Here is a 20,878-nt window from a genome sequence, read left to right as displayed (position 1 = left end):
TTGCTCTTGTCAGCTTTACTTAGATACGTTAATTCACTTGTAATAAGAGTTCACATTTTCTTGACACTTGCTATATGTCAGGCATTGCTTTAAACAGGTTCCTTTTTCTAAACTTTCTCATATTCAGTCCTCCGTAATGTGATGAGTCAGATGCTATTATCGTTAACCCCATTTCACAGATGAGTTCACTGAGACACAGAAAGGTAAGTACCTTTCCCAAGGTCATACCTCTAGGGAGGTGAGCAGCAGGACCCAAACCTGCAAGTCCAGCTTGACAGCCTATGCCCTTCAATTTCTATTGATCTGTCCACCCACCCACTTCTAGAGGCTTCGCTCTGCTCATGCCTCTTCCTTTCTTCTAAAGGTCAGCCACCATTTCTCTGCTCAGGATTATACAGTGTCTTTGTTTCAAGACAGTTGCTATCTGTGTACAACTATGGCCTCCCATCATCTCTCAAAACAAAAGCCTGAGAATAGGAGAGATGAAAATGCAACTTTTGTAAGATTGTGTGTGTGTGTGTGTGGCAGGGAGGCCAAGGACTCTGTGCCAATGCCAGCTGTGAATGGAGCTGGGGGTCTCCACTGTGTCCCTTCCTCATCCACTAAACCCCAGCAGGCCAGCTCTATTGCAAGAAACTCCACTCTAGCCCAGAAGATATTTTCTAATTTCACCTCCTTGGAGTTTTCATTCCAGCAATGAATCTTATCAAATAGCTATTGCTCCAGAAGCATTTTCAAAAAAGAAATGAAAACCACGATCACCAAGGAGAGGAAACAGATGCATTTTATGCAGTTGTAAAAGTGAGGAGACCAAAATCACTCTCCTACCCGGAAAATATGCTCTTGTGGGCCCCTGATCCAGGCTTCCCTGTGTTTCTGACATCAGACAAAGAGCAGCAAAGGATTTTACCCAGCGATGCCTGTCTGCAGTCTCCTCGGGCCCCATCTCTGCCCTCACTCATCTCTGGAAGGCCAGGTCTGGTGGAATGAGCATCTGTCCATGGCTCCATTTCCTCCCCTGTCAGATGATGAGACTAACACCTGACCTGCCGGCGGTCACCAGTGTGAAATCCACGTGGCATGCAAAGTCTACCAAACAGCCCGGAGCACCGGAGGGTGTCTGTGAATGACAGTTGAATTCAAATGGAAAAGGATCCTGAGAATGAATATGTTTGATGAGCTCAAATTGGGCAAATTCTGGCTACCAGGTGGTTGTTTAGATGCTATCTGAGAAAGAAATCCATCTCTTCACTCAGAGTTTGCAGAAATATAAAAAGACAAATATGCATATAACCAGTGCTAACTCAGACACAGGGAGATTGTCTTGTTATTTCAGGCACAACCAGAGTAGTTTCTGCTGTGGCCGTTGAACACTTTGCTTGTAGAGTCTCAGATGAATGGCAAAATACAGAACATCCCTGAGATCAACAAGCATAATTATGCAATCATAACTTTCATCTATGGAGCACCTTCCATGTGTCCCGCATTGTGTTCATATTAGCTCCATTCATCCCAAGAGCTCTTTCATGCTTCCCATTGCAGAGATGAGGAAATTGACCTCATTTGCTCAAAAATAGAAAACGTGGCTGGATACAGTGTCCCTAAGGTTCATTAGAGATGGGGATCATCATTCCCTTTTCCTAGGTGAAGAAGTTGAAGTGGTTTGTCCATCTGAGCCAGTCAGGAATGGAATCTGGTCTACATATTAGGTCTTGCTGACTCCAGACCCCATGGCATCAAGGACTATTCACCAGCAAACTCAGCCCCTGATGAAGCCCATGATGCAGCAAACCAGGACCCTAACTCGGGGGTCAGGTGAACCTTCCACAGCCCAGCAGCTTGGTAGGAGAAACCTGCCAGAGGATGTGAGCACAGATGCTGAGGACAGTCCTGGAGCGCTCTTTCTGTATCAGCAGTTCAGAGTCCCGGTGTTGCTGAAGGAGAGGTGCCATAGCAGAGATAAAATATGAGGTGCCATGGGGATGCAGAAAAATGAGTCAGAAGTGGGGGCCTCAGGAGGGAAGCAGAGGTTTAGCCATGGCGACCTTGACTTTGCCCAGGACTGCAGACTCTGTGCTGCCCATGATGGGGAGCCTTTGAAGCAAGGATCCGGCAGGGTCAGGTTTGTGGGTTAGAATGAGCTCTCCGCAGGAAGCGTTGAGGGTGCAGGAAGCTGGGTCTGCGTGGAAGAGGATTGGTGGCCCGAGTTGCAAGGAGACCTTGGGAAACAAAGAACTGTTTGGCTTTTTTCTTTTTATGTTTTCTTTCTTTCTTTTCTTTTTCTTTCTTTCTTTTTTTTTTTTTTTTTTTTTTTGGTGCCTTTTTCATCAGTCTCCATTTCTTGGTGATGAGAGGAGCTAAGAACTTCAAAGTGGGGGCTGTCACTGATACGTGTGCTTATGGCACAGACATTTATTATTCACCTGGTTGGTTCACTGATGTATCTGTAGCCCCTAGAAGAGTGCTTAGTACAGAGTAGGCACCCAATGATATCCATCAGATAAATATATGAATAAGTGAACGATGGAAAGATGGCAAGAGCTGGGTGGGGGTGAAGTATGAGAGTACCCGGCCCCCAAATTTTACACTGGAGCCCTCAGAGGATTCACCTCATAGCCTGTGCCTGACTCCAACCTGGTGGGAGTCTGAGAACCTGGTATGTGCCAGGCACAGTTTTGATCCCGGGGTTGGAGAGGACACAGGGATGAAGACCGTGTGGCTCTCTGCCCCGCACAAACCAAGCATCTCCCAGGCATGTGGGTTTCCACCTCAGTGAGCAGAAGAATGAACAAGGACTTCTTTGTCTCTGAGACTCTTTCCAGAGACATGGAGGCCAGGGATAGAAGCAAGATGTGGTGAAGTGAGATCCCCGTTAGTGCGGATCAGCCTGAGACCTCCCACTTTAATGCTGGGAGAAGCTTCTCTGGGCCAGGCTACCTGCCCAAGCAATGCCCCATGGGAGGTTGAATAAAGGCCACCTGAAGATGTACATGTCCTAATGCCTCATCAGAACCTGTGACTATGGGGCCTTCCATGGTGTCTTAGTCTGCTCAGGCTGCCTTAACAACACACTATGGACTGGGTGGCTTAAAAACAAATTTGTTTTTTCTTAGTTCTGGAGCCTGGAAAGTCCAAGGTCAAGGTGCCAGCTGACTCAGTTTCTGGTAGCAACAGTTCAAGGTTGAAGTTATTAAGATGCCCACTTTTTGTTTTTAGAGGGGAGAGAGAGGATGTTGTATATTTAATTTCAATGTATTTCATAGTTTTATAAATTTAAGTTTTTTGTTTCTTGTGTCAGTATTGGCTTTTCACATTTTTTTCCAAAATTAATGTGTTTAATATAGGTTTCAAAATTATTGGTGTATGCCTGTTCATGATACTCTTTTATAGTTTTAAAAACATCTGTATACAAATTTTTACTAATTCTATCAACCTGTTTTATTTTTCTTTTTTGTAAGATTTTTTTCAGCAAAATCAGTATCCCTGAAGCTTTTGAAGATTATTTACTCACAGAAATAAGGTTCTGCTTTTTGGGTTATCGATCTCAGGTTGGTTGTAGTAGATACCAATAAAAATATATATTTAGTATTTAAGGATTGAAATTCAACTGAATTTAGGCAATGCATTTACTATAAAGCTTGTAAATAAAATATCGATTGGAAAAAAAAAAAAGATGCCCACTCTAGAGATGGGAATAGTGAGGCTCTTCCAAGATTACACAAGGGGTTGGTGACTTGGATTAGACAAGATCGGTTGGCTCCATTTAATGCAAAGCTGTCTGGGCACCTGGTATATGCCAGGCACAGTTCTAGTCCCACGTAGGCGGACAGATATAAAGACCATGTGGCCCTCTGCTCTGCACAGACTGCGTGTGTATCTCCCAGCCTTATGGGGTCCTGCTTCTTTGTTGCTCTGAGTGGAGTGAACTGTCCATCTCTCAGCAACTCCAAGAGGGCAGGTTTCCCTGTAACTGACCACCCACCAGAGCCCTCTGTTCCTGGCTTGCAGATGGCTGGCTCTCCTCTTGTTGCATCCTTACGTGGTCTTCTTTCTGTGCTTGCTGTCACAAGGCCACTAATCCCCTTGTGAGGGCCCACTCTCACGATCCAGTGTAAACACTAACCCTCCCAAAGGCCCCATCTCCAAAGACCCTCACATTGAGGGTTAGGACTTCAACATACGGATATTGAGGGAGCACAAGCGTTCAGTACATAACACAAAGGGACTTTGCAAATAGGAAATTACCCTGGATTATCTGGATAGGCCCAGTGTCATCACAAAGGACCTTATAAGAAGGAAGCAGGAGGGCCGAAGTCAGAGAAACAGAAATAAAGTTAGAGTGACGTGGCCATGATCCAAGGAAGACAGGCTGCCCCTAGAGGCCGGAAAAAGGAAGGAAGCAGATTTGCCCCTAAAGCATCCAGGAGGAATGTGGTTCTGCCCACACCATGATTTTAGATTTTTCCCCTGCAGGACTGTAAAAAGATGAATTTGTGTCTTTCAAACCACTAAGTTCATGGTCATTTGTTACAGCAGCAAGAAGAAGCTGCAATATACCCTCTGACTCCCTCCTTAACCACCATTTCAGCCTCAGGAGAGCCTAAAACTAGAGCCCTGATTCCCTCAAGTATTGCTAGGACATACTAGAGATTTGAAAACGTTGTTAGCCAATAACTAAGGAGAATAGCAGGGAACTAAACAGTCTGACTTGCGAAAAACAAATTCTGCTCCCTCCCTACCAGCTTGTTCCCTTTCCATACGTTGTCTCCAGATACTGACATTCTAATACATTCAGAACAACCCATATTAACACAAAGGCCACTTCAGAAAAAAATTAAAATATTTACAAGCTCTAACTTTTTTCATTCAAGATGAAAATAGCTTTACCAGGCCCTAGGCAGATAATGTATGTTTGTAGAGCAGAGAAAACTATTAGAATTGAGCAATTCCCGTGGGGAAACTGTCATGTTCAGACTCTAAATTAACATTTGGAAGAGGTGCACAGTAGCAACTGAGAGGCAGCTTTCTAATCTTTTGTTAAAGTTCATAAAGATTGTCTATGTCCATTTCTCATTTAATCTTTAAAACAGTCCAAGGTTGATGTTAGTAAGATCCCCCACTTTACAGCTGGGAACAATGAGGCTCTTCCAAGATTACACAAGGGGTTAGTGACTTGGATTAGACTAGATCAGTTGGGTCTGTCTAGTGCAATGTCGTCACGTCGTCTGAGCATCCGCAATGTGCCAGGCACAGTTTTGGTCCCAGGTAGGCAGACAGACAGGGGGGCCATATTGCCCTCTGCCCTGCACAGACTGTGTGTGTATCTCGCAGGCCTATGGGATCCTCCCGCTTTGTTGCTCTGAGCAGAGTGAACTGTGCAGCTCTTAGCAGCTCCAAGGGGTCAGTTTTCCCTAGAACCGACCGCCCACTAGAACCCTCACGGAGCCCCCGGCACGGACCTTAGACCTACCTCACCTGCCCACAGGAGCACTGGGACTTTGGGATAAGGAAGGGGAACTTTTCCTCTAAGTCTGTGGGATCTCCTTGAGGAATCCACCTGCACTCATCCAAACCCATCTATGGAATATAAATCAAAAGTGGCATTTCAAGTAGATGGAGCCCACTCACAACTGGGGGCACGGGGAGGAGTCATGCATTACCTTCTTTTTATAACCACAGACATCTTCATGTTAAAAAGAGGAAAATCAAAACAGAGGAAATCCAGTCCTTTCTGCCTGCTGGGCTCCTTCCAAGGACCCACCTTTTTCCCCCAGTGACTGACAGGTGACACCTGCCCCAGCCCCCAGTTGATGTGACCTCTGCTATTGGTGTGACCTTCATGGGCCTGAGATCAAACCACCCTGGTGTGATGTCATTGCCAGAGCATTTAGAAAACAGGAAGCACTCTCAGGAAGCAATGGGGAGGGGTCGCCCTGCAGCCTTCTGGGTGGAAACAGATGGGAGGCAGACAGAGAACCTAAAATAGCAACTCTGTGGCCCCAAGCAGAGGATGAATACGCAGCAGGCCGTGATGGCAATTCTCCAGCCCTCTGTCATCAGGCAATCCTTATCTCACAGTTCGCACAAGGAAGCAGAAATCTCCACCAGCATCCAGGCTGGGAGATTTGGAATCTGCTCAGCCCCATCGTTTTGGTTTGTTCTCACATTGCTATACCTGCAACTGGGTAATTTATAAAAAAAAGAAGTTTAATTCGTTCATGGCTCTGCAGGCTGTACAGGAAGCATGGTGCTGGTGTCTGTTCAGTTTCTGGTGAAGCCTCATCAAGTTTTCAATCATGGTGGAAGACAAAGGGGGAATAGGCGTGTCACAAGGCAGAAGCAGGAGCAAGCTAGAGAGAGTGTGGGGGAAGGTGACACAGACTTAAACAACCAGATCTCGTGTGAACTCAGAGTGAGAGCCCACTTATCACAAAAGGGATGGCTCAAGCGGTTCATGAGGGATCCACCCCCATGACCCAAACGCCTCACACCAGAATCCACCTCCAATACTGGAGATTACAATTCAACAAGAAACTTGGGTGGGGACAAATAGCCAAAGTATATCACCCACCTCTGGCTTAATGGCCACCTCCTAAGAGCCACGTGCTCTCCACTCATCAGTGGAGGCCATGCAGGTGCTGTGCGCGACAACACTGTCAGATGATGGCCAAAAGCATACCTATCCATCCCCTTGAGGCTCACTTGAAGTCCATCTCAGAAGAACAGCGGGGTTCCCTTCCCTCTCTGGTTTTCCTTCTCCTGTGATTGCATAATGTGAATTCATTCCCTTCTTCTCCGTGTGCCCTGCACTCACACCCCACTCCAGGGCCCACCTTGAATGCGAACACCTGATATTTGAGTTTCCATGAGATGGGCCCTACCCTGTACCCAGTGAGCAACTCCGCTCTGTCTTTACTCAGGCCCAGCACTGTTCCATCCCATCTTGTCCTGTCCTACCATCTACAGAGGAACCCTGTGTCTGGAGCTTGGCTTGCCAATTGGCTATAGTCACCTGTGATGATACTATCTTCCTTTTCAACCTTCCCGTGCTTCCTTACCCCGTCTTCTCTTAGCTCCCAAGCATCGGTGAAGATCTCCTTTAAACCTGACTCCCTTTACCTTATCAAACTTACCTGCTTCAACATTTTTTATAACAGTGCTTCACAACTGGGGGTGATTTTGCCCCCTAGATGACATTTGGGATTCTCTAAGGGGCATTTCTGATAGCCACACCTGCAGGGTAGGGGGTTAGTTTCCTACTTGTGTGAAGTGGGTAGAGAGTTGGAATGCTGGTAAACATCCTATAGTGCCCAAAACAAACCCCCGTCCCCAGCAAAGGATTCACTGATCCAAAATGTCAATAGTGCTAAGCTGAGAAAACCTGCTCTTGACTGTGTGTTGCTTGAGGGTAGAAATCTCAAGTTACATTTTTAAATCCCCAACACTTAAACATAAAACCTGGTACAGAGTAGTCGTCCAATGTACTTTTGCTACTGGTAAATAAATGTATGAGTGAATGAATTCTCGCCTTCCTAAATCCCTTGTGCGTGCAGAATCACCTACATGCAAGCCAGTGCTCAGGCCCACAGGTATCTATGTAAGCACACACATGCATGGACACACAGAGATGTGCACACATCCAAAAACAGACCATGCACACACACTCCCACCTAATGTTGAAGTCCAGGAACCTGCCTGACTCTGAGACTTAACCACTCAATCTGAGAATCAGGATTCTCTTTTCTCTGCTACACTCAGAAAGATCTCTGCACAAACACCTCGGCAGAGGCACTAAATGTTCTCCAAAATTAATTTCACTGACTGGACGCATTTTCTTATTGTGACTCTAGGATTAAATCAGCAGTGAACCCAAAAGGAGGAAGATCTTTTTTGCAATTACACACGCAGAAGCCAACTCAACAACTGGAAATGTGAGATGTCAATTTTGACAATGGCATAACAGCCCAGGAGTGTGGCAGGCAGGCCTGACTCATTACACGTAGCAATATTGGTGAGCATTGAAAATGGGGTGCAGGGTTGCGAGGGGCGGGCTGGAGGAAACAGTCGGGTTGACGCCAACCCTGTGGGCAGCACGAGCTGGAACAGGCCCAGGAGAGCAGGGGGTGACAGTGACTATGAAGCAAAGATGTTCCTTTCTTCCATGACACTTCCTCTACTGGGGACTGAGGACACTGTAGAAATGGACAGCAAAGAGGAGGGCCAGCCCATAGGAGAGTTGGCACTAAAGTTTTGGTGCCAGTTTCCTGAAAAAATTGGAACAGCAAAAGACCGTGATATATATACTAGCTATTGCTCTGTGAGGCAACTACAATTACACCTTCCTCACTTCCCCACTGAAAACCCCTGCAAGTTCTTCAAGGGTTTGCATGGCTGCAAGCACCCTGGGCTTTCCTTTATCCTGGTATTTGTCACCTTGCAGATATTTCCTGATTACTCATTTTCCTTCCCTGTTAGGCTGTGAGCTTCTCAAGCAAAAAGAAGTCTTACTCATTTCTGTATCTGCACTGCCTATCTTAATAAATGTGTGATGAATGAACAAGTAAGTCAACGAATCAGTGAGCACGCTTCAGTCAGATGAATCTGCCTAGAGTTTCAGACCGAAGCAGGGCTTAAGGGCAAGGTGACAAAAGACCGTGTTTGCCGTGTCGAGAACTTAGGATTTTAGCTGAGAGCAACAAAGAATCAGCCAGGGGAAGAGCGTGCTAAGTTCATTGTGTTAAAGTGATCCCTTGGCATAAGCACGTGTGCTGCGACTTTAGTTTTTACATTGTGCGTTGGGTCTGGTCTTTAATTGGAAAAACAAATGAACCCCTTGGTACTGAATAGCCTCTGACAGTGAAACCTTCTTCATGTCATCTTCAACCTAAGGCCTAGAATTTGTCTCTGCTAACTATGCTTTAACTTAGTATATGCCATACAGTTTCAACCATGTAGTACAACACTGTACTCAAAAAATATAATAGTCCGGGCACAGTGGCTCACCCCTGTAATCCCAGCACTTTGGGAGGCTGAGGCGGGTGGATCACAAGGTCAGGAGTTCGAGACCAGCCTGACCGATATGGGAAACCCCATCTCTACTAAAACTACAAAAATTAGCTGGGTGTGGTGGCAGGCGCCTGTAATCCCAGCTACTCAGGTGGCTGAGGCAGGATCGCTTGAGCCCAGGAGGCAGAGGTTGCAAGTGAGCTGAGATTGCACCACTGCACTCCAGCCTGGGAGACACAGTGAGACTCAGCCTCAAATAATAAAAAAATTAATAACAGTAATAATAAAGAAACATACTAGGATATTCCAGTTTGTTGCCTCTGGAAGACAGGAATCTTTGGGTTTGGCTCAAATTATTTTCTGTTAGGTCCAAATAGTCTCTGGTGTACATGTCAATTGAACCTTTATGGAGTTGCCCACCCCATCCTCAGCTGTTCATTTGGAACCTTCCATTTCATGAACTCAGTAACATAAACGCTGCCACGTGGGCAACATGACCACAAGCCAGGCTACTGTCCACCACGTAGATATGGACCCCTGAATCAGATTGCACCACATCGAAGTCTTTTCCACAGGGTTACTGGAAAAGAAACTGAGACCACCCTTTCCAGGTGGTTGAAATATGAGATGTGAGAGTTTGAGAGCTGATGGCAGCTGGGTGAGGCTGAAACAGAAAAGAAAGAAGCTATTTTCCAAAGAAGCAGCGCCAAGAGTAGGTTAGAAAGAATCCCGCTGTTTTTCAGGCTTTGGCTTCTGATGTTCCTATTCCCAAGTCCTGCCATATTCCCATCCCTGGTTCTGGGAACTGCCTCGGTAGCTTCCCAGTAACACTCTCTCTCTCTCTCTCTCTCTCTCTCTCTCTCTCTCTCTCTCTCGCAAAAACAAGCTCCAGTTGGAGTCCTTCCACTCACACTCCAACTGATTATAATTCATAGATAATGATTTCCTTTTACAATCTCAAAAATATCTTGAGAACATGAGTGGATATCATTTAAATTTCTGGAGCTTCTTGCCTCTCCTGTAGTTCAGAGCTAGACCTTGGCAACTGTGACAAACCCACCAAACTTTGCTTTGAGGGGTTTCTCTCAGAATGAAAGATGGACAACGAGTGCTTTCTGGGTCGGCCAGTAGAGCAATTTGCTCTAACAAACCTTGCCTGCTGTGACCTCCCTCCCCACAAGGTCCTGGTCAGGAGCTACCATTTAATGGGCATCCCTGCAGGTAACCTGACCAGGAATCCAACCTTTATGAGTAGGTAGACGCTGGAGTCAGAGAGACCTGGACACGAATTACTGCTCTACTGTGTATGAGCTACATGAGTGTGTCAGTTACTAACTTCCCTAAGCTTCAATTTCCAGAGCTTTAAAATGTTGCTCATCATGGACATCCCCCTTCTAGAACTTGGGGAAGGATCAAATGATATAATGCCTGTAATCTCACTGTGCAGGGCTGTTGGCACACGGGAAACACCATATAAATGGTGGCTCACATTGTTAATGGTGTATCTCATCTTCTTGGTCCTCTTTAAAGTAACCACCTCTTTAACAAGAGCAGCTCTCTCCCAGCATGTTTTACTCCTGTATCATCACCACCACAACCATGTCACCATGTCTGCTTGAACTGAATAATACTAATGTTTTATTTTTAATGTTCTTAGTCCTCGGCTTTTAGATCTTCTGAGGGTAACCACTTTGCATGACTGACTCAGCCATCCACAGAGGTGTATCAGTTAGCTTAGGCTTATGCTGAAGGAACAAATGACCCCTAGAAGCTTGGTGGATTGCAGCAACTAAGATTTTATCTTTTGCTTGCAATCACATTCATCTCAAGATGCACATGGGCAACATCTCTGCTCCACACCTCTTTATTCCAGGACGAAGGAGCAGCCCCTATCCAGCACAAACCTGCCTCATGACAGTGGGAAGAAAAAGAGAAAATTTTAAAATATCCATTGGGGTTGATACATATTAATTGCACTTAAATTTGACTTGGCCAAAGCAAATCACATGGTCAAACGTTGTATCAGTGGGAAGTACAGTCTTCTTGCATGGATGGATTCAAGAAAATATTTTGAACCAATAATAGTTTTCCACTGAGAGTTCCTTCTGGTTTTAGGGACACTCTGGCTGTACATAGAAGAAAACATTTAACTATAATGCCTCACGTCTTGATTCCCTGTGGGTGGGGGAGGTGGGGAAGGATGACTCGGTTTCTCATCTGCCTTCCTCCTCTTAGCTCCTATTTCTCTGGGCTCCAGTGGCCTCCTGCCCTAGTAGCAACTGATAACTTATAATTCTAGCTATCACAACGATGTTCCTGTCATAATAATTGGAAGGAAATTATCCAAAATCTGATTTTGTTTTTTCCTTTGAAATGATTTTTGGGGTACCTTCCACATTTTCTAGAATGAGTGTGTATTTATCGAATATAAGACTAAAAACACCCTATTAAAAAGGATGAGTGTGGCAGCTTGGGGAAGATAAGTTAGTGTGTCAGAGGCTCAAGGAGGAACGTGAAGCTGAACTAGGGCAGTGACGGGGTGGGGCAAGGGGCAGAAGAGCAGGCTGGACCCAGTCATCTCAACTTGGACTTGATAGGACTGGCCACCGCAGGAGGTGGGAAGTCAGGAAAAGGGAGGCTTCTTGTTGACCATGGACCTTGGGCCAGCACTGAGGGAGGTGAAGGCCCTTCTGGCCTGCAGAAGAGGGTATTCCTCTATGAGAAGGCTATAAGAGTCATCTTTAAGTGGAGAAAAGTTACAAGAAGTTGCTTCCATGGATTCTCACTCCTAACATCAGTATCCCACTCGGGTTCTGCTCTGGTAACTCAGGTCCATGTCTGATCTTTAGACATAATTTTATGATTTGGAAACTGTCATTGGACTGCCACCATCTTACTTTTAGAGAACAAAGGCTTAAAGGACAACTAATGGGTTACTTCATTCATCTTCCTGCCATCATGGGAGGAAAGTTCATATTCAGTTTCTCTTGACATTGCAAAAGACATAAGCTCCCAGAATAGAGAGTTGTATTCAAACGGTGTGGCCCTGGCCAAATCAGTTGGCATCTCTGAGATTCAGGTTCCTTATTATTTCGATGAAACTGTAATACCTGCTTTAAAGAGTTTGTTACAATAGAAAGAGACCGTCTTTGCCAGATTAAAAAAAAATCTTTGTAATTGTTAATATTACAATGTCTAGCACATTATTAATAATTATAATGATAGAGATATACCAGTAAAACAACACAACGGTACAAAACTTTTAGCAAGGAAATAGCTGTGGCAAACACCTGTAGTTATAATCAAAATAATAAGCAAAGGCTATTGTCTTAGTTCATTTTGCATTGCTATAAAGGAATACTTGAGGCTGGATAATTGATAAAGAAAAGAGGTTTATTTGACTCAGTTCTTCAGGTTGTACAAGAAGCATGGTACTGGCATCTGCTTCTGGTGAGGGCCTCCAGCTGCTTCCACTCATGGTGGAAGAGGAAGGGGAGCTGGCTGTGCAAAAATCACATGGCGAGAGAGGAAGCAAGGGTTAAGGGATGCGGGAGTGCCAGGCTCTTTTTAACCACCATCTCTTGCAGGAACTAGTAAAGCAACTTATTACCAAGAGGACAGCACCAAGACATTCATGAGGTGTCCACCCCCACAACCCAAACACCTCTTTAGGCCCCAACTTCAATACTAGGGATCACATTTCAACATGAGGCTTGGCAGACAAATGTCTAAATGATAGCAACCATCTATAACTTATCTATCCATTCTACCATTTAATGACCAGTGGCTCCTTCCTTGTATCCTACCTAGATTTCTCCAGTACTGCTAAACACATAAACCAACAACCTACCATGTGACAGTGGCCCTGTTCGGAAATGAGTAGAGTGTCACGAGTAGAGCATTTGCTCTGGGGTCACATTGGTCTACTTTACAACAGCTTGACTCTGAGTATGTCACTCAAATCTCTTGAGCCTCAATTTTGTCCTTTCAAAATGGGAGCAATATTGTCTCTCTTAGAATCCTGTTTTGAGAATCATTTTCAGAGCAATATGTGCAATACATCTGGCTCATAGATGGCGTGTATGAAATGAGAGCTCCTTTCCATGTATTTTAATGGACTTTACCACTTAAAGAAAAGAATATTTTTTAAACAAGTTTTTTTCAGCTTATTATTTTGTATCCAGGACAATGATAGCTAGTAAGTATTTTGGGCTTCTCTGTCTCCAGAGACATTTTATGATGCCAATTAGAAGTGCAAGTATATTGAGATTAAAAAGTAATGACTAGCAAAATGAATAGCGGCTTCCATCCTTACATCCAGCTTGCTACTCCAGAAGCTTATCTCCAAATATCTTACTATCTAGGAAAAAAAAAAAAAAAAAGATTCTAGAGTCAAGGGAATATCAGAATTTTATAATTCATAATCATTTGAAGACCTCTGGGGAGAGGGACTTTCTGTTTCTACAGGGAAACTCATTTATGTTAAACTTTTGCACAGGCCAGGTGTGGTGGCTCACGTCTGTAATCCCAGCACTTTGGGAGACCGAAGCGGGTGGATCACCTGAGATCAGGAGTTCGAGACCAGCCTGACCAAAAAGGTGAAACCCCCTCTCCACTCTAAGTACGGAAATTAGCCAGGCATCGTGGCAGTCACCTGTAGTCCCAGCTACTCAGGAGGCTGAGACAAGAGAATTGCTTGAACCCAGGAGGCGGAGGTTGCAGTGAGCTGAGATTGTACCATTGCTCTCCAACCCGGGTAACAGAGCAAGACTCTGTCAAAAAAAAAAAAAAAAATCCTTTGCACAGACAACGTTGCCCTCTTTATTAGGACAGAAATAGGACAGCATGAAAATAATAATTAAATCTTAGGTAGTTGAGGAGATTGAGTCAGAAATGGGATTAGCCAAAGACTGGGTTTAGTTTTACATGCACTGATCTCCCCTATTTTGTTATGACACACAGAGAAGTCTCTCAATAAACCTGTGGATGCACTGATGAATTCACGCTTCTGTTGATGAAATCATATTTATTTTTCCTTTCAGTTCCTTTCTGCCTCTTTGATTAGGTTTTTCTACATCCTTCTCTCCAAAGACCATAGGAATAAGAATAAAATAATCTAATTTAATGGTGTGACTGTGAATAAGTTTGCTATTTTCTCCAAAAACCACTTTTCTTCTCTGTAAATGCGTTAAGTAATGCCTACCTCCCAACCTCATCTGTTCTGCGCCCATTACTACCTCCTTAGTTCAGGCCCTTTCTCCCTCCTGGATTATCGCAGCTGTGGCCTATCTTGCTTTCCACTCTCCAGAATTAGCCTCACTGCCTCTTCGCTTCCCATCCCACACCACCCATTGTTGCTGGAGTGTTCTTTTGGCAATGCAATCTGGCCTTGTCAAGTACCTTCTTCAGTCTGTCTCCAGTAGAAAGGACCTGCCACCAGGAGGTGGAATGCTGAAGAAGGACTGGGTAGACCTGGAGCCCACCCCCAGCTCACCATTCCTGCCCCTCCCACTCCTTTCCACTTTCACTTCACGTTCCAGCCATGTGGGACACTTCCCCCAAACCCTGTGGCTTTCTTACCTCCAGGTCTATGCGTGTGCTCTGTTCTCTTCCCGAATAATTCCTTTCTGTGGGAGGGAAATCAACTTAGAAATCTACTCTTCCAAGAAGCCTCCCCTGACCAGTACAGGTTTGACTAGGGACCCGTCTTCTGTGACTCAGAGCCCTCTGCCCTGACAGCATCCAGGAGCTCTTCCTGCTGTTTGAGGTCCCATCTCCCCCTCACTTGTCAGCTCACTTGTCCTTCTCACATCCACATAGCACACTGGAATCGCCAAAGTCGTGTTTCAGGAGGGCATGAAAAAAATGCATACTTTATAATATTTGAATATCCCAGAGCCTAAAACTGCATCCAAAGAGTAGACTCACTCAGGGTAGACGCTCTTATGGTCTACATTTTGATAATGATTCTGTTGAATGGCTGAATTTGGTAAGGTACAATTACAAAATAGACTTCTTCGGATGCAGTCTGTCATCACTCCCCTCCCCACCCACGAGTGACAGCTCCAGCAGAAACCATGGCTTCGAGCTCCCCTTCAGGAACAACATCTGAGTCAGAGGGCAGCCTGACTGACTTGGCTCAATTTGCATGGGGTGGAAGTTTAAGTATTACTTAAGAGTCATGTTTCAGAGACTCGCCCATGAGTCACTGTTCTCCTCCTGTCTGTGCTATAGGAAGACACCACCAGGGAACAGACCCTTCTGCCTTCCATGGGTGGGGCCTGCACGTTTCTTCTGAATGTCAGGGTGTCAGGGCTCTTTTTTTGTTTGTTTTTTTAGACAGTGTCTCACTCTGTCACCCAGGCAGGAGTGCAGTGGCGCAATCTTGGCTCACTGCAACCTCCTCCTCCCAGGTTCAAACAATTCTCCTGCCTTAGCCTCCCAGGTAGCGGGGATTACAGGTATGTGTCCACCACACCCAGCTAATTTTTGTATTTTTAGTAGAGATGTGGTTTCACCATGTTGGCCAGGCTGGTTTTGAACTCCTGACCTCAAGTGATTCGACTACCTCAGCCTCCCAAAGTGCTGGGATTACAGGCGTAAGCCACTGTGCCCGGCCTGAATGTCAGAGTTCTGATCGATCTTTGTTCTCCATACTGGGATTTCATCCAAATTCTAACACAGTAGAAAAATAGTATTTTGTTATCATAAATCATATTTTAGTAATTTTAGGAAAAAAAGACAGGAAATATACTTTGATGAGTAATATTTAAATATTACTTCTGCACTTATGTATGTTTTTGTTTAACATGTGGACAAAGACTTACTGATAAGAGCAAAAAATAAATCTTCTATGCAACCCAGAACTCATTGTTCAGTATGAGTTTTAATACATATAAGAAGGGAAATTATGATACCTGACACAGTTAACTGGTGGGAGTATTGATAGCAATAAAGGTTGGTTCCAGGACAGGCACAGTGGCTCATGCCTGCAATCCCCACACCGAGGTGGGAGTTTTGCTTGAAGCCAGGAGTTCAAAAACAGCCTGGACAAGAAAGTAACAAACACCTCATCTCCACAAAAATTTAAAAATTATCTGGGTATTAGGGCATGTGCCTATAGTTGTAGCTACTCAGGAAGGGGAGGCTGAGGCAAGAGGATTGAGCCCGGGAGTTGGAGGCTGCACAGAGCTTTGATGGCACCACTGTTCTCAAGTCTGAGTAACAAAGACAGGCCCTGTCTCTTAATTTAAAAAAAAAAAAAAAAAAAAAAAGATTGATTCTAGGACTGTAGAATAAATAGTTAAACAGCATGGGATACAAGGGAACTCCTCAGCTATGTTAATTTTGTATTCCAATTTCTTGTTGACTTGATACATATGATGGTTTTTTGTTTTAAAGGCTTTCATCTTGAGAACTTGATGTCTGGAGCTAAAGGTATAGGCATATTCCACACATCTGTACTATTCTTGAATGTGATCGCTTAGGAATGAATATGATTTGAACTCATTCATGTTAAGAGAGGGTGTCAAATTGAGAACCAGGAAGATCCACCACCTAGTAAAAATGACTCTAAAGTAAATTGGTTGAAGAAATTAGATCCCAAAGATTCTTAATGAATTTTGAAGTCTTCATCAGTATTTCCATATTAAAAGGAGATGAAAGAAGCCAAAATAGAAGAACTATGGACTGACAGGACAACTGGATTAAAGTAAGCCTCAGTTTCATTAAAAAGGGCTAACTTGAAGATAAATCTTTTGACTCCAGTTCTTTAGAGGATCTAAAGTGACCTGGATGTACAGTGGAAGAAACCACAACATGGAATTCCTTCAGTAAAAAGTTATTGACTTTAAATTTAAAAAAAAAAGATAAAAAATATTACTTAAGAGTAATACTTAAACTTCTATCTCATGCAAATCGCATCAGTCGGGCTGCCCTCTGCCTTGGGAACCAGCAGCAAGAGGCCAGGGACAAGTGGGTTTGGGCACTCCCCTAGCTGTGGCTCCCACTCTGTCTGCTGCCTCTGGGCCCTCCAGTGTCAGGAACTAAGAGGAACGAGGATGAAAGGCAGAAGAGACAAAAGTCTTTCCACTTAGCTGGCGCAGTGGGTGTCTGCTTGTCAGACTCACAGTTGCTGCCCCTTGAACTGGTTCTCTAGAGACGCTGACAAGCATCCCTGCACCAAACCATGTCCTGACACTTGAGAACCTGCATTCGGCTTCTGACTTGGCCAGTCCGCCTGCAGCTACCTTCCTGTGGGTTCCACACACCTAGCGGGCAGCACTTTTGAGTAGGCTGCACAGGAAACCCATCTATCTGTCCTTGCCTCATACAGCTCACACAACACACCCCTTGTCTCCTCACAGCTCCGCTTGTCTCCCACCTCTCCCTTCTCCAGGTGAGAGGTGCCACCTGCCTGTGTTCCATGTTTGCCCCAGGACCCTGGGACATGTGCCAGGTTCTCCAGTACTCCACGCTTTCACAACCCGGTGTACAGAAGCTCACAAGCATCCGCCCTGATGGTGCTCAACTGCCTTTCTCCTTCTCCTCCTATCTCTAGGGAGGTTCTCTTAGAGCCCAACTCTGGATCTCCCACCCCAATACCTCTTGACCTCTTGGAACTTCCTTCATGTTCCAACCTGCCTCCTCCAACCAGTCCTTCCTGCACTGTAGGAAGGTACCGCCATGCACCAGCCCCTTCTGCCTTCTATATGTGGGGCCTGCACTTCTCTTCTGAACGTCAGGGTTCAGATTGATCTTTGTTCTCCACACTGGGATTTCATCCAAATTCTTACACAATAGAAAAATGCGTATTCTATTATCATAAATCATAGTTTAGTCATGTCAGAAAAAAAGAAAGGACAGGAAATTTGCTTTGATGAGTGACACACAAGGATGTGTGTGTTCTGCTGAGCTACGAATAACAGTCTGATAGTACGGATGGGTGTTCCTTACCAGGAGAGGTGAATGTTTGTCATTTATAGAACCCGTACTGGAAATAATGTCTTAAAATATTGACTTGCATCTGTGTGTATACACTGGTGTGCAAATATCTATCTCATATGCTTAAAGAAGGTTTTAGTACTCTTGGGCAGTGTGGCCGTTAAAAATGCCTTAACTCTGGAAATCCTAGCAATACAGAAAATGCCAGATTTTAGACCTGCAGGGAAATCTTATTCTGTTGGGCCTACCAAAGGCCCAGGCCACAAAGAAGGGAACCATCAGTTCTGCTTGGGCTGGGCATAGAAGGCTGTACAGAGGGACTGGAGCTTGAGACTCAGCACAGTTTCTCTAGGGGAGATGGGAGATGCAGGTCCCGGAGGGAGGGAGCAGCTTGAGTCCAGCAGGAGACGCACAAGAGCCGATTGTGTACTGAGACACATTTTGTGCTGGGAGCTGAGAAACGGAAGGAAACCACCCAGCCCTTTCTCTGTGGTGTAGACCCTGAGGTCTGTGCTTTGGTTAGCTTCTCCCATCTGGTCCTCACAGCAGCCTTGGGAGGGTAGTAAAAGCCTCTGGGTTTTTTCTTTTTGGGTTTTTTTTTTTTTTTTTTTTTTCAGGTGAAGAATAAGGTATAGAGAGGCTAATTGACCTGTGATGAAAACAAAGCTGGGAACTGAACTCAGGTTGGGCCTAACTCTAAGACACGTGGACAGAGGGGGAAATGGTGCTGGAAAGTTAGCCCGGGCCTCAGGCCAATCTGGCCTTGCACACAGCGCCCATTTGTGCCTGCCTAAGAACAAAAACCGTCGCTCCCCACTCACTGCTGGGCAAACACAACAGGTGTCAGGAGTGGCCTCGCTGGACAGCAGCCGGGGCTCACCCTGCTTCTAGGAGAGGGACACAGAAATCCCTGGGCATGGACAGGACAGAATGCAACAGGCTCTTCCAGGACGGGATGTCCAGATCTAGGCCCTGTTCCAGATGTTCCCGACCCCATGAACCATCCTGAGAAGATTCCATCCCCAAAACATTTCAGAATTTTGTAAAATCATCGCCGAGGCCCCAATCTCTAAACCCATGGAGTCTTCCTCTCTCATTTATGAGAGGCCTGCAGCTGAGGAGTTTCTTCTAGGAAAACGCACTGCTGATGTTCACTGGGGCCTGCCTGCTCTTCCCACAGAGGCCACACCCAGGTGAGGGCAAGACTCGCAGAAAGCACAAGGCCAAACCCCGAAGTCCTTGAGCATAACTTGCTGCCCATTTTGTGGCCAGCTATGTCCTGGGCACAAAGGGCACAAGATGAATAAAATTCAGGTCCTGCCCTCAAGGGACCACTGTCGGGGGTTGGGGGGGCGGGAACACTCATAGGCAGCCAGGTGCGGTGGCTCACACCTGTAATCCCAGCACTTTGGGAGGCCTAGGAGGCCAGATTACTTGATGTCAGGAGATCTAGACTAGCCTGGCCAACATGGTGAAACCCTGTCTCTACTAAAAATACAAAAATTAGCCAGGCGTGGTGGCAAACATCTATAATCCTACCTTCTTGGGAGGCTGAGACAGGAGAATCTCTTGAACCTGGGAGGCGGAGTTTGCAGTGAGCAGAGCTTGGACCACTGTACTTCAGCCTGGGTGACAAGAGCGAGACACTGTGAAAAAAAAAAAAAAAAAAACACTCACGAGCAAAAAGTGATGATGCAGCACCACCAGCGTGCACTAATATGCCCATCACTGCCTGCTAGAAAAATGTTGACTTAGTCAATCAGTAGTTCTAAGCTGCTCATGAAAAAAACTCACTTGGCTCTCTGTCTATTCCCCCAGCTCCTAGAAGATGCCTAACAGGCCAGGGCTGATTAATCTTTCCAAAGGGTACAGCGAATCCTGGAGTCTCCAGCTTCAAAGAAGAGGGAAATAATAATGACAAAAACAGCGAATATTTACCGAGATTGTCCCTTGACCCAGACGTTATGCTAATTACCTTACATATGTTGTCACATTTCATTCTAACAGCCACCCGGTGAGTGGGGCACTGAGATCATCATCCCTGTTTACAAATGAGGAAAACGAGAGCTAAACATGTGAGCAAGCTGTCCTGATGGCAGCAGACAGCATAGCCAGGACACTGACACAGGCTGCCTGGCTACACCTCTGTCTTCCATCTGGCCACTGCCCAGTACCCTCCTCTGCCACTCTGCAGGGAGCACAGAGTCCCCAGGGGGCTACTGGAGTGCACTGGAGTGGTCACGGGTTCTTCTCTCCAGCTTACTGTGCTTGGTCATGGACAGTTCACTGCACGTTGTAGCCCTCATGGTCCAGCCTTCCAGAACTCTCTCCCACACCCATACAGCATGCAGGGAGCCATTTTTTCCAAGGTCACTCTCAGGTTGGGGCAGGAAGGCTCTAGGATTAGAACCATCCTCAACCCTCCATGTTGAGTCCTTCTCAGAGGCCAGTTTTATACATTTGGCAAAGTCAGATGTATCTCCCCACTAGGAATAGGTCTAATTTTTATTCTTTTATAATAAAGAGTAAAATATGCCTGTATTCACAGCAGCACTATTCACAATGGCCAAAATGTGAACATAGCCCAAGTGTCCATGGATGGATGAATGAATAAACAAAATGTGGGATGTATATACAATGGAATATTACTCAGCCTTCAAAAAGGAAGGAAGTTCAGACACCTGCTACAATGTGCATGAACCTTGAGGACATCATGCTAAGTGGAATCAGCCAGTCACAAAAGGACAAATATTATGTGATTTCATTTATATGAGGTGGTGGTGACAGTTGCACAGTAATGTGGATGCACTTAATACCGCTGAACTGGATACTTAAAGATGGTTAAGATGGTAAATTTTGTGTTATGTGGATTTTACCACAGTTTTTTAAATGCTAGCATTTAACAAATAAAGAATAAAGCAGAAAGAGA

General features: G+C 45.2%; 1 long non-coding RNA gene and 1 other non-coding gene across 3 annotated transcripts in view; one reads left to right on the top strand and one right to left on the bottom strand.

Annotated features, from left to right (window-relative positions):
* LOC102128767 (uncharacterized) overlaps positions 1-20,187 on the bottom strand; it is a 70,634-nt gene extending 50,447 nt beyond the window's left edge. For both annotated transcript variants that reach the window (XR_006700533.3, XR_012416664.1), the window contains exon 1: positions 19,489-20,187. This is a non-coding gene — a long non-coding RNA (uncharacterized lncRNA). The remainder of the gene's footprint in view (positions 1-19,488) is intronic.
* Positions 15,790-15,916, top strand: LOC123575398 (small nucleolar RNA SNORA40). Its single transcript, XR_006700689.2, has one exon. It is a non-coding gene; the product is annotated as a small nucleolar RNA SNORA40 (small nucleolar RNA).
* Positions 20,188-20,878: the final 691 nt, after the last annotated feature.

Source organism: Macaca fascicularis, chromosome 8 (genome assembly GCF_037993035.2).
Source record: "Macaca fascicularis isolate 582-1 chromosome 8, T2T-MFA8v1.1".
Classification (NCBI taxonomy): domain Eukaryota; kingdom Metazoa; phylum Chordata; class Mammalia; order Primates; family Cercopithecidae; genus Macaca; species Macaca fascicularis.
Note: the sequence above shows the minus strand (reverse complement) of the source record. Positions and strands in the feature narration are given on the sequence as shown.